At 39.6% G+C, this 10,052-nt stretch overlaps 1 protein-coding gene across 1 annotated transcript in view; it reads left to right on the top strand.

Annotated features, from left to right (window-relative positions):
- The first annotated feature begins 6,357 nt into the window (after positions 1 to 6,357).
- myrfl (myelin regulatory factor like) overlaps positions 6,358 to 10,052 on the top strand; it is a 45,013-nt gene continuing 41,318 nt past the window's right edge. Inside the window, exons 1-2 of the mRNA XM_028570715.1 lie at positions 6,358 to 6,404; positions 7,933 to 8,089. The gene's annotated coding sequence lies outside the window, so the exon portion shown is untranslated. The remainder of the gene's footprint in view (positions 6,405 to 7,932; positions 8,090 to 10,052) is intronic.

The raw sequence follows: 10,052 nt of genomic DNA, 5'->3' as shown, positions 1-10,052 counted from the left end.
TCCCCTAATACTGTATCTGAAGTCTCTTTTATATAGACCTTAGTGGTCCCCTAATGCTGTATCTGAAGTCTCTTTTATATAGACCTTAGTGGTCCCCTAATGCTGTATCTGAAGTCTCTTTTATATAGACCTTAGTGGTCCCCTAATGCTGTATCTGAAGTCTCTTTTATATAGACCTTAGTGGTCCCCTAATGCTGTATCTGAAGTCTCTTTTATATAGACCTTAGTGGTCCCCTAATGCTGTATCTGAAGTCTCTTTTATATAGGCCTTAGTGGTCCCCTAATACTGTATCTGAAGTCTCTTATATATAGACCTTAGTGGTCCCCTAATGCTGTATCTGAAGTCTCTTTTATATAGACCTTAGTGGTCCCCTAATACTGTATCTGAAGTCTCTTTTATATAGACCTTAGTGGTCCCCTAATGCTGTATCTGAAGTCTCTTTTATGCAGACCAGCTGCCACTTTGCTCGTTTGAAAGCCATGATGTCTCTCTCTCTCATGGGGGGGCCAAATTCTCTGGGCGGGCAAAGCAGAGAAAGGGGAGGTAACCTTGCTCCTTATGACCTCATAAAGAGAAGATTCCTGATTGGTCCATCTGAGCTTTCTCAAAGGCAGAGCAGGATACCCAGGACTCGGTTTACACCTGTCACCATTTCTAACCACTGGGGGACCATAGGCAGGCTGGGGGAACTCATATTAATGTTAAAAAACCTCAAAGTGCCATGGGACCTTTAACAACTGATCTGTCTCAATGGCACCAGACCAAACTCCATCCATAATGAAGACGTGAGATGTGGTTGAAACCTCTGGAAAAAGTAAATAATCGGACCTTGAGATACGATTTAATTTTTTATTTTAACATCCAATATGGTTTGAAACTTGTGAATTTGTATTTGTAAAAACACATTTGCTGTGTTAATTTGTATTCTTAACGCAGCAAAGCTAGCACGTTAACTAGCGTAATGTGTGTGTTGTTTTTCTGGCTCCGCCCATAGATGTAACTGTAGAAAAAGGACAAAAAAAGAAAGCCTTGACTGTTTGAATGTCCGCTGTGTGTGACAGTTTACTGCTGCACTTTGAATGATCAGCACTTAAAATATCTTAAAATAGGAAGTTCAGAAGCTTTGTGAAACTCACACGTCACCCTTTCATCGACGGAGTATTGATTGATTGATTGATTATGTTACGGAGCTGGGGAGCGTGGGTAATATTCTGAGAAAAAAACCCAGGATAACGAAGATTAAAGTGGAAAAGTCACAAGAAAATAAACTTGGATATTCTCTGAGATTTACAGAAGAATGCCGGGCGAATTTTACGTTAATCTTGATTGCTTTAAATATGCGAGTACTGTCAATAGCAAAAAGAAAAAACGGAAATACAGAATAGGTCTTAGCAAATTGTAATGTTACGATGTTACGAGAGATAAGAATGACAAATTGACAAGAAAATAACATGAATATTCACTCAGATTAAAGTTTGGGTATCCTCTAAGATTGAAGTCTTAAAGTTATAGTGCGTAGTTTCTTTCGCCCCCATGAGGAAGTCCAAGTTATGACAACAAAACTGTCTGCGCGTCCACATGATACAAGCCTTCTGTGATCGCGCACCTGTGTGTGCCTGCTCTACCACTGAGCCAACCCGGCCACATGTTGACCCATTTTCAAAGCTTTTTATGTCAGTTAGCTGTGAAAGAGTTGGCTTAGGCTAACGCTAGCGATGCTAAGTCAACGTCACGACCAAACGTTAGCGATTGGTTCTGGCAGATCCAGAGTGGCTCTGGGCAGATCCAATAGTTTTAAACTTCAACAGAGTACCCGCCTTCAAGGAAGTTAACACTGGTCTATGGAGAGTGGCCAGACTCTCTGGACCAGGCTAGTGTACCAGAGTCTGGTAGGACCAGGCTAATGTACCAGAGTCTAGTAGGACCAGGCTAATGTACCAGAGTCTAGTAGGACCAGGCTAATGTACCAGAGTCTGGTAGGACCAGGCTAATGTACCAGAGTCTGGTAGGACCAGGCTAGTGTACCAGAGTCTAGTAGGACCAGGCTAATGTACCAGAGTCTGGTAGGACCAGGCTAGTGTACCAGAGTCTGGTAGGACCAGGCTAATGTACCAGAGTCTGGTAGGACCAGGCTAATGTACCAGAGTCTGGTAGGACCAGGCTAGTGTACCAGAGTCTAGTAGGACCAGGCTAATGTACCAGAGTCTGGTAGGACCAGGCTAGTGTACCAGAGTCTAGTAGGACCAGGCTAATGTACCAGAGTCTGGTAGGACCAGGCTAATTAGAGTCTGGTAGGACTAGGCTAATGTACCAGAGTCTAGTAGGACCAGGCTAATGTACCAGAGTCTAGTAGGACCAGGCTAGTGTACCAGAGTCTAGTAGGACCAGGCTAATGTACCAGAGTCTAGTAGGACCAGGCTAATGTACCAGAGTCTGGTAGGACCAGGCTAATGTACCAGACCCAGGCTAGTGTGAGTCTAGGGACCAGGCTAGTGTACCAGAGTCTGGTAGGACCAGGCTAATGTACCAGAGTCTGGTAGGACCAGGCTAATGGACCAGAGTCTGGTAGGACCAGGCTAATGGACCAGAGTCATTCAACGTGGAAACCGTTTTGAGATTGACGGTGGCCCCAGACTGTCGTAGTTTCCTCTTCCTGTTGTAAAATATTTAATGTCTTGAGTTATTTTAGTTTGTGACGTGTATATATAAAACAGCAACGTGGCTCTGAAGTGTCTGTGTTTTATGATTCATATCATCATCAGTTTGAATAAACAGGCTGCTGTGACTCATTCAGGGGTTGGGGTTGAATTTAAACGATTACACAATGATCCACAGCAGCGTGATGAGCTTTCTGTGGTCATGGACTCATCGATCCACATCAGCACAGACCGAAACGTGTCGAGGATTTAAAAAATAATTTTCGAGGCTATCATCGGTGAGCATCGTTCCCTCTTTGAGAAGCTCCTGACTCGGTCACATCATTTCTTTTGTTCATATGAAGGTTTTCAGAATCAGAAAAGAGTTTATTGCCACAGTAGTTACCCTACGTGGAATGGGCCTTGGTGATTGGTGCGTACACATAAACAACGTAGTAAACATTAAAACTTTAGTGCGTAACTTCTTGATCTTAATGAACGTCCATTACATTCAAGCTGTTGCCCAATGAGTTGCTACGAAGCTAATTAAGACTATCAGCTCCACACAACTCTCTCTGTAGAGATAGAGCTGGCAACCAGTGGTGGAATGTATATAAGTACATTTACTCCAGTACTGTACTTCAGTCCAAATGATGAGCTATTGTACTTTACTTGAGTCTTTTCTCTTCATGTCACTTTCTACTTCTACTCCGCTACATTTCAGAGAGAAATATTGGACTTCTTACTCCACTACATTCATTTGTTCCAGCTTTAGTTACTAGTTACTTTAGTTACTAGTTACTTTAGTTTAGTTGATGACACATCGTCTGACGATAATTACATCATCACCTGTAGACGGTGACGATCAGAAACCGGCGTCAGGTGTTGGAGACACGTTGGTGTTCCTTTAAGCACAACAAAGTTTGACGTTTCCGTCATCAGTCAGGAGAAGGTTAACACGCTACTTCAATTACCGCGTTGTTGCCACGTAATCGTGACGCATTGTGGATATTTATACCCCGAAGAAGACGAGTGATTTTAACTTTTTGTGGCTGCAACGGAAGAACGAAATGAAGCCGAGGTGAGTCACTCTGAATCTAAACTAAAGCAATCGCACAATTACCCAGAACAGATAAGAGCTTAGAGTCAAAGGGATTTCATTTAATTATTCATATCATTTAGTTTTTGAGAATCCCACTCACACAAACTACCTGTCTGTTCTTCTTCTCTGGTTGATTTACTCCCAATTCAGTCAGGCAGCACTCTTGTTATAGATTTAATTATTATTGCAACAAATGGAAACACAGTTATATGTGGCGATGAAGGCTCCCTGGATCAGCCAAGCAGCATGCCAAGATGACACAGGGAGCACCCTGCTGAGACCCCCCTGTACACAAGAGTGGGCCCAATCCGAGACATTAAAACAATTTCAGAGTTAAGTTATGATGACACCAAAAACCAGGAAGGTGGAGGCAAGCTGTACCAGCAGCAGCGGTGTGAGGCAGCGTTGCAGCAGCAGGAAGTAGTGAGTAGTAGGGTAGTGGTGAGTCCTATAGCTGCTGCCCCTGTAATGAAACGCAAGGCTGAGTGGTATAGTACATCTAGTTTTTTTTAAATAAAAATGAAGTAGAGTGCATATAAATTAGGTCCCCATAATCCAACACTGATCAGATCTATACCTATACTGATCTATACCAACCTTTTCCTTGCTAAATAAGGAAAGGCACTTCTTTAATCTAAAATAAAAACATAATTTAGGCCTGAGTTTTTTTTTTTTTTTTTTAAAAGGCTCTCAATATGGATTATGGTTGTGGTTAAATTGAGCTTTGAAGACATTCATCAACGACAGTTTATAAACTGTTGTGTCTGTTGTTGTTTTTCTGTGTAATTAGCACCAGAAGTTTCTATGAAGTTTCCAAGAAACTTCCTAGAGAATTGTTTTATGGCATTTCATTGGCTTGTAAAATTAAACATTTCCAAACGTTAAAAAAAAAGGAAATTAACAAACTGTTTTAAAGCCTTCACGCTGCCAGGAATTAAATTAAATTCCTGCGTTTATTTGTTTTGTTGGAGTAAAAGAAAGAAGGAAAGATTTCGGGGTGGATGATTGGTTCAACGAGAGCGACTGACCAATCTGATTGGTGGAGGGCTAGCCCTTGACTAGCAAATCAGTGCGCGAGAAAACCGTAGTTGACAACGCCAGTATTTTCTTATTACTAGCCATTGTATTTTCTTATTACTAGCCATCGTATTTTCTTATTACTAGCCATTGTATTTTCTTATTACTAGCCATCGTATTTTCTTATTACTAGCCATCGTATTTTCTTATTACTAGCCATTGTATTTTCTTATTACTAGCCATTGTATTTTCTTATTACTAGCCATCGTATTTTCTTATTACTAGCCATCGTATTTTCTTATTACTAGCCATCGTATTTTCTGTGACGTGTATGTTTACGCATTTTGTCATAATGTCATGTTGGCAAGTGCAACCCCCCCCCACCCTTCCCAAATATCTAATAATAATTTCCTTTACATTATTAAAGACATTTGCACCATAAATTAATGCAGAAAAAGGCTCAAATGATTGCAGTAAAATTCACCAGAATGCAGGAAATGAAGTGTTTGATATGCTCAAAATTTAAATTTTGCTCATAATTGGAGATCTCAAGTATTAAGATCTCAAAGCATTAAAACCAAGGGTGTAACTTTGGGTTCAACATTGCTTACTATACTATGATTTTAATACTTTAGGTACATTTTCCTGATGATACTTACAGGCTTTTACTTGTAACAGAGTACTTTTACAGTGTGGTATTAGTACTTTTACTTGAGTAAAACGTCTGAGTACCAGCTCTGTTCTAAAGGATCTGAATAAACAAACTTGAACTAAGTAGTTTTTTTGTGGCTACATTTAACCACACCTTAATCAACAACCAACAACATATTCTGTTTCTTAATTTGGAGGACTTGTTTTTTCCTAAACTTGAATAAAAACATGCTGCAGTGTTGTAAAGTATTCCACTTCATATGTCCATCCAGACCTCCTAGGTCTGACGTTCGTGCGTATTTCGGCCCATGTGGGTTACAATAAAGGGCCACTCTAATCGTGATAATATCTCTGATGACAAATGGCTTTACTCTCATATTTTCATGACTTAACTTTCATAAAAACTGCCTGAACTTTGCATAACAGAAACTTAACTTTGCTCCTGTCTGTTCATAAATTCTTGACTGCTCATGGGAGTCGGGGCCCAAATGTCAGCTCGTCCCCCAGCTTCGTGGGCCAGCTGAGGACATGTTTGTCTGAAGAGTTGAAACTGTCCTGTAGCACCACCTGCTGGAGACTCAGCTGAATTTATCTGGAATTATTCTCACTTTATCTGATTCGACAATGTTGCTCAGTAAAATATATATATACTTACAGTTTTTTTCAACTGCTAAAACACTAAAAAGGACATCATGCATAGCACAATTATTTAAACTGACACACAGAGAGCAAAACCTCTTTTCAAGTCTCCAAAAGTCTAAACACTTTTTTGCTTTACACACATTTTGCAATTCAAAATGAACTGAACACGGTTCTCTGCTTAAGACACAACAATCTGACATAAAGTCACATGTTTGCCATTTCAAAACACTGCCATTCAAAATGACACTACATGAGCTCATTGGCCAGTATATATATATGTGCCACCTGGCCAATCACCTCCATGGTCCATTGTTACCACTTCAATCAGGGAGTAAGCACTGTGAAAAGACCACAGGTGAGCACCTTTTTTTTCTATATATTTTGTCTGCAATTTCCTTTTTCACTTTTACTGTTTTTGGGAGCATATTTTTGTTCAGTCCAATGTAAAAATATCTGCTGTGCATATGTTGCACTGACTTGTTTGGTGAAAAAGAAATAAATTAATGTTTCAACAGCATGTGTGTGTATCTGCAAATACGTCTGTGCATGTGAGCAATCTTCAAATCATTTTGCAGGATATATATGAGGTATTTTGCAGTTTGGGTGTGTGGTTTCTGTGAATTGTGTTAATTATTTTGATAAAACCAGCCTAGTTTGCAAAATTGTGTTTTAGCAATTGGGGGAAAAAACTGTAATACACTTTTTTTAGACTATTTTACTTAACCCTTGTGTTGTCTTCCATTTGACCGTGCACTTGTCATCCTCCCCGTGGAAAACTGAAAATCAACACTTTTTCTGATTTTGTTTCTCTTTTTTTCAACACTTTTGGCGCTTTTTTCAATGTTTTTGGCACATTTTTTGACATTTAACGCTTCTTTTCACTACGATGTATAAACACCACTAACACCAACTTATTATTATTTTTGGAATTTATGGTCAATAAACCTCATTTATAGGAAATTATACCTAATTCTTGAGTTAAAAAGGACGAAATTATGAATTATTTAGACTATTAAAAGAAGTATCATCACAGATGGCTCAACATTCAGTCGTGATACTGTTTCGAAAGATTTTTTTTCAAATGCTAAAAAATTAAATATACGCCCTAAAATTTAATGAAAGTAGAGCTCTGATCTTTCGTTCTCAGGCAATCAAAATTAGGTATAGTTCAAAAGAAACTCCTACTGTATTTCTGATATAGAAATTTGGAAAATGGGTCAAATTTAACCAGAAGACAACACAAGGGTTCAGTATTCTTGTCCACAGAAACCTGTTTTTACCACTGATGAATTTAAAGCCACAATTATTCTTTTTACAGTCGTCACTGCCACCTGCAGGCTGAAGGATGGTACTGAACATTGTATGAGAGTTGTACCAATGCCATTTAACTCTGCATGCAGTATTTCCAAAAATGTTGACCTTTTCCTTTCGTGTTTAAGTTTCAGGGTTACAAAGTTGGGAATGAATGAATGTCAGGTATACGTGCAGTTTAGTGTCCCAAATTCCCCGTAACGTAACCCTAACCCTAACCCTATCCTAACCTTAACCACTCGAGGTCAAACGCCTAACCCCAACCAATCGAGCTGCTTCGTCTTGGCGTGGCCATAGTGGGATTTGGGACAGTAAACTGCACGTATGCCTCAATGTCAATGAGTGTCCTCACAAGTGTGTGCGCAGTTCCAGTCAGGTTTATGGCTTCATTACACACACACACACACACACGTAGGTGTGTTACAGGCCTGCGTCAGGTGTGTGAATGTGTTTCACCTTTTTCCTGTTCAAAGCTCAAAGTTCAGACAGACCGAGAGGATTCACAGACGCCTCACACAAAAACAAGACGAATTCATGTCTAAAAGGAAATACATCTCATAACTATCCCGCAGAAATCAAGCAGACCGGACGCATCTGGAGGAAGCCTGCGTCCGATACTACGACTCTAACGAGAGATGGATTATACCTGAAGACGAGCAGTTGGGACAAACTCAGAGATCACTGACTGACTGATCGACTGACTGACGGCCATCTTGGAGAGAAAGACAGGTGTGTTTGATCAAATATGATCTGAGCTGCTGCGTATGTTTCAACAAAGAGTTAATCGCATCTTGCGTGTTTTAGTTTTGGTTGTTTTTCAGGTGAATTATGGAGAAAAGCATCGGTAAAATCTGGATAAAAACAGCTAAATGTCAATACAACACAATTTCACATGCTCCTTTCAAAATAAGACTTGACAAAACCAAAATATCTTGAATATTATAATACATAACTGTAAACACCCTAAATAAAATGCATGGTGTTCCTCTGTGAGTTTAATTTACGTGAATCATTGATATCATTACTTGATGAATAATTTTATTTCAGTTAACATACATGAAAGAAACAATTAATTCCCACAATTTGCCACCATAGCTAACTGATAAAAGGAATAGGCTGAAGCCAAGGCTTGTTTTTGCCTATCCTGTAATCCCCAAAAGAGTCACGGAAATCACCAGAAATCCGACAAAACTAAAGCATCATAAACCTGCTCCTTCCTCCGTTACTCATGCTACAAGTCAAAGTCATTCATTTAAAATCTCGCTGAAGTAACAGTACAGAAGTATTTACATCAAAATATACTTGAAGTGGGCGCCAGATAGCTCAGTTGGTAGATCAGGCGCCCATATATAGAGGTTATTTCTCAGTGCAGTGGCTGAGGGTTCGACTCCAACCTGTGGCCCTTTGCTGCATGTCATTCTCTCTCTCTCTCTCTCAGCAATCTGCTTCTGGGTTCAAATCCAGGTGGTTCCGGGGCCTTTCTGTGTGGAGTTTTCTCCATGTTCTGGAGTTGGTCCCCGGGCTGTCATTCCCCATGTTTGCTCACCATCAAAACAAATGTACCTTTACCTAGGTTCTCCAGGCAGTGGGTCTGGTGAGGTTCATTCACAGCCCACTGGCTCAGATCTGCTCAAATGTTGGTCCCCTAGAGTTGGTTGAAGGACTATCCAATAGTCTAGACTCTAGACTATTGGATAGTCCTTCAACCAATCAGACCACATGTGTCAAACTCAAGGCATATCAATTTAGGTTCACAAAACATTTTGGCCCACCACGTTTTTGTCACTTTTACTGAAATAATTTTTTATGACGTTTTTGCCACTTTTTCCAACATTTGTCACTTTTTCCAACGTTTTTGGGCGCTTCTTTTCTATGATGGCTGAGGAACTTTATCCTCACTTCTTTAGGACTTTATGTCGACCAGACTGTAAGTGAGAAGACTATATGACACATGCAATAATACAGTCAAATATATTTAACTTTTTCGATTAAATAAAAGCCTATCAATAAACTCTCCATGTCTGGCCCTTGATGTGATTCTTATTTTCCAGTGTGGCCCTCTGGGAAGTTGAGTTTGACACCCCTGGTATAGACCAACGATCTGGGTGACGTAGCAGCGACAGCGGCATCAACGGGTCGCCGCACTTCGGTAGCCGTCATTTTGAATGTAAACAAAGAGCTGCTCGCCATCGCTGAGCTATCGGCATCGTGTAAAGCCCGTTAACGGTTGGGATGGTGCCTCGATTTGGAAGAATTGGAAATGGGCTTGAATGGGCTCTTGGCCAGATGGACTTGTAGAGCAAATCTCAAATTTGCCCGGCAGTTTGTCAGGGTTTTCCGATGCCCAAAAAATTATAAATTATTATAAAATTATATTATGAAAATTCTTATAATTATCTATCTATCTATCTATCTATATTTGAATTTTTAAAAGTACAGTACTTGTTTTGTGATATTTTAATATTTAACATTTTAGATTGTTATTGATGAATGAATAGTAGCTGTCAGTAGAGCTGATTTTACTGAATTACTTCTAATGTAATTTTCTGTATATTTTTCTCTAATCTTTGATTATTTTATAGAGAGCAGAGACATTGTGGTTGGTGCATGCACCAACTTAAACAATAAATGTAAAAGACATGTTACCTTAACAAATATGTACAATATACTGTAACTGTATATACTGTCATAT

Source organism: Perca flavescens, chromosome 23, assembly GCF_004354835.1.
Source record: "Perca flavescens isolate YP-PL-M2 chromosome 23, PFLA_1.0, whole genome shotgun sequence".
Classification (NCBI taxonomy): Eukaryota; Metazoa; Chordata; class Actinopteri; order Perciformes; family Percidae; genus Perca; species Perca flavescens.
This window is presented reverse-complemented; position numbering and strand designations above follow the sequence as displayed.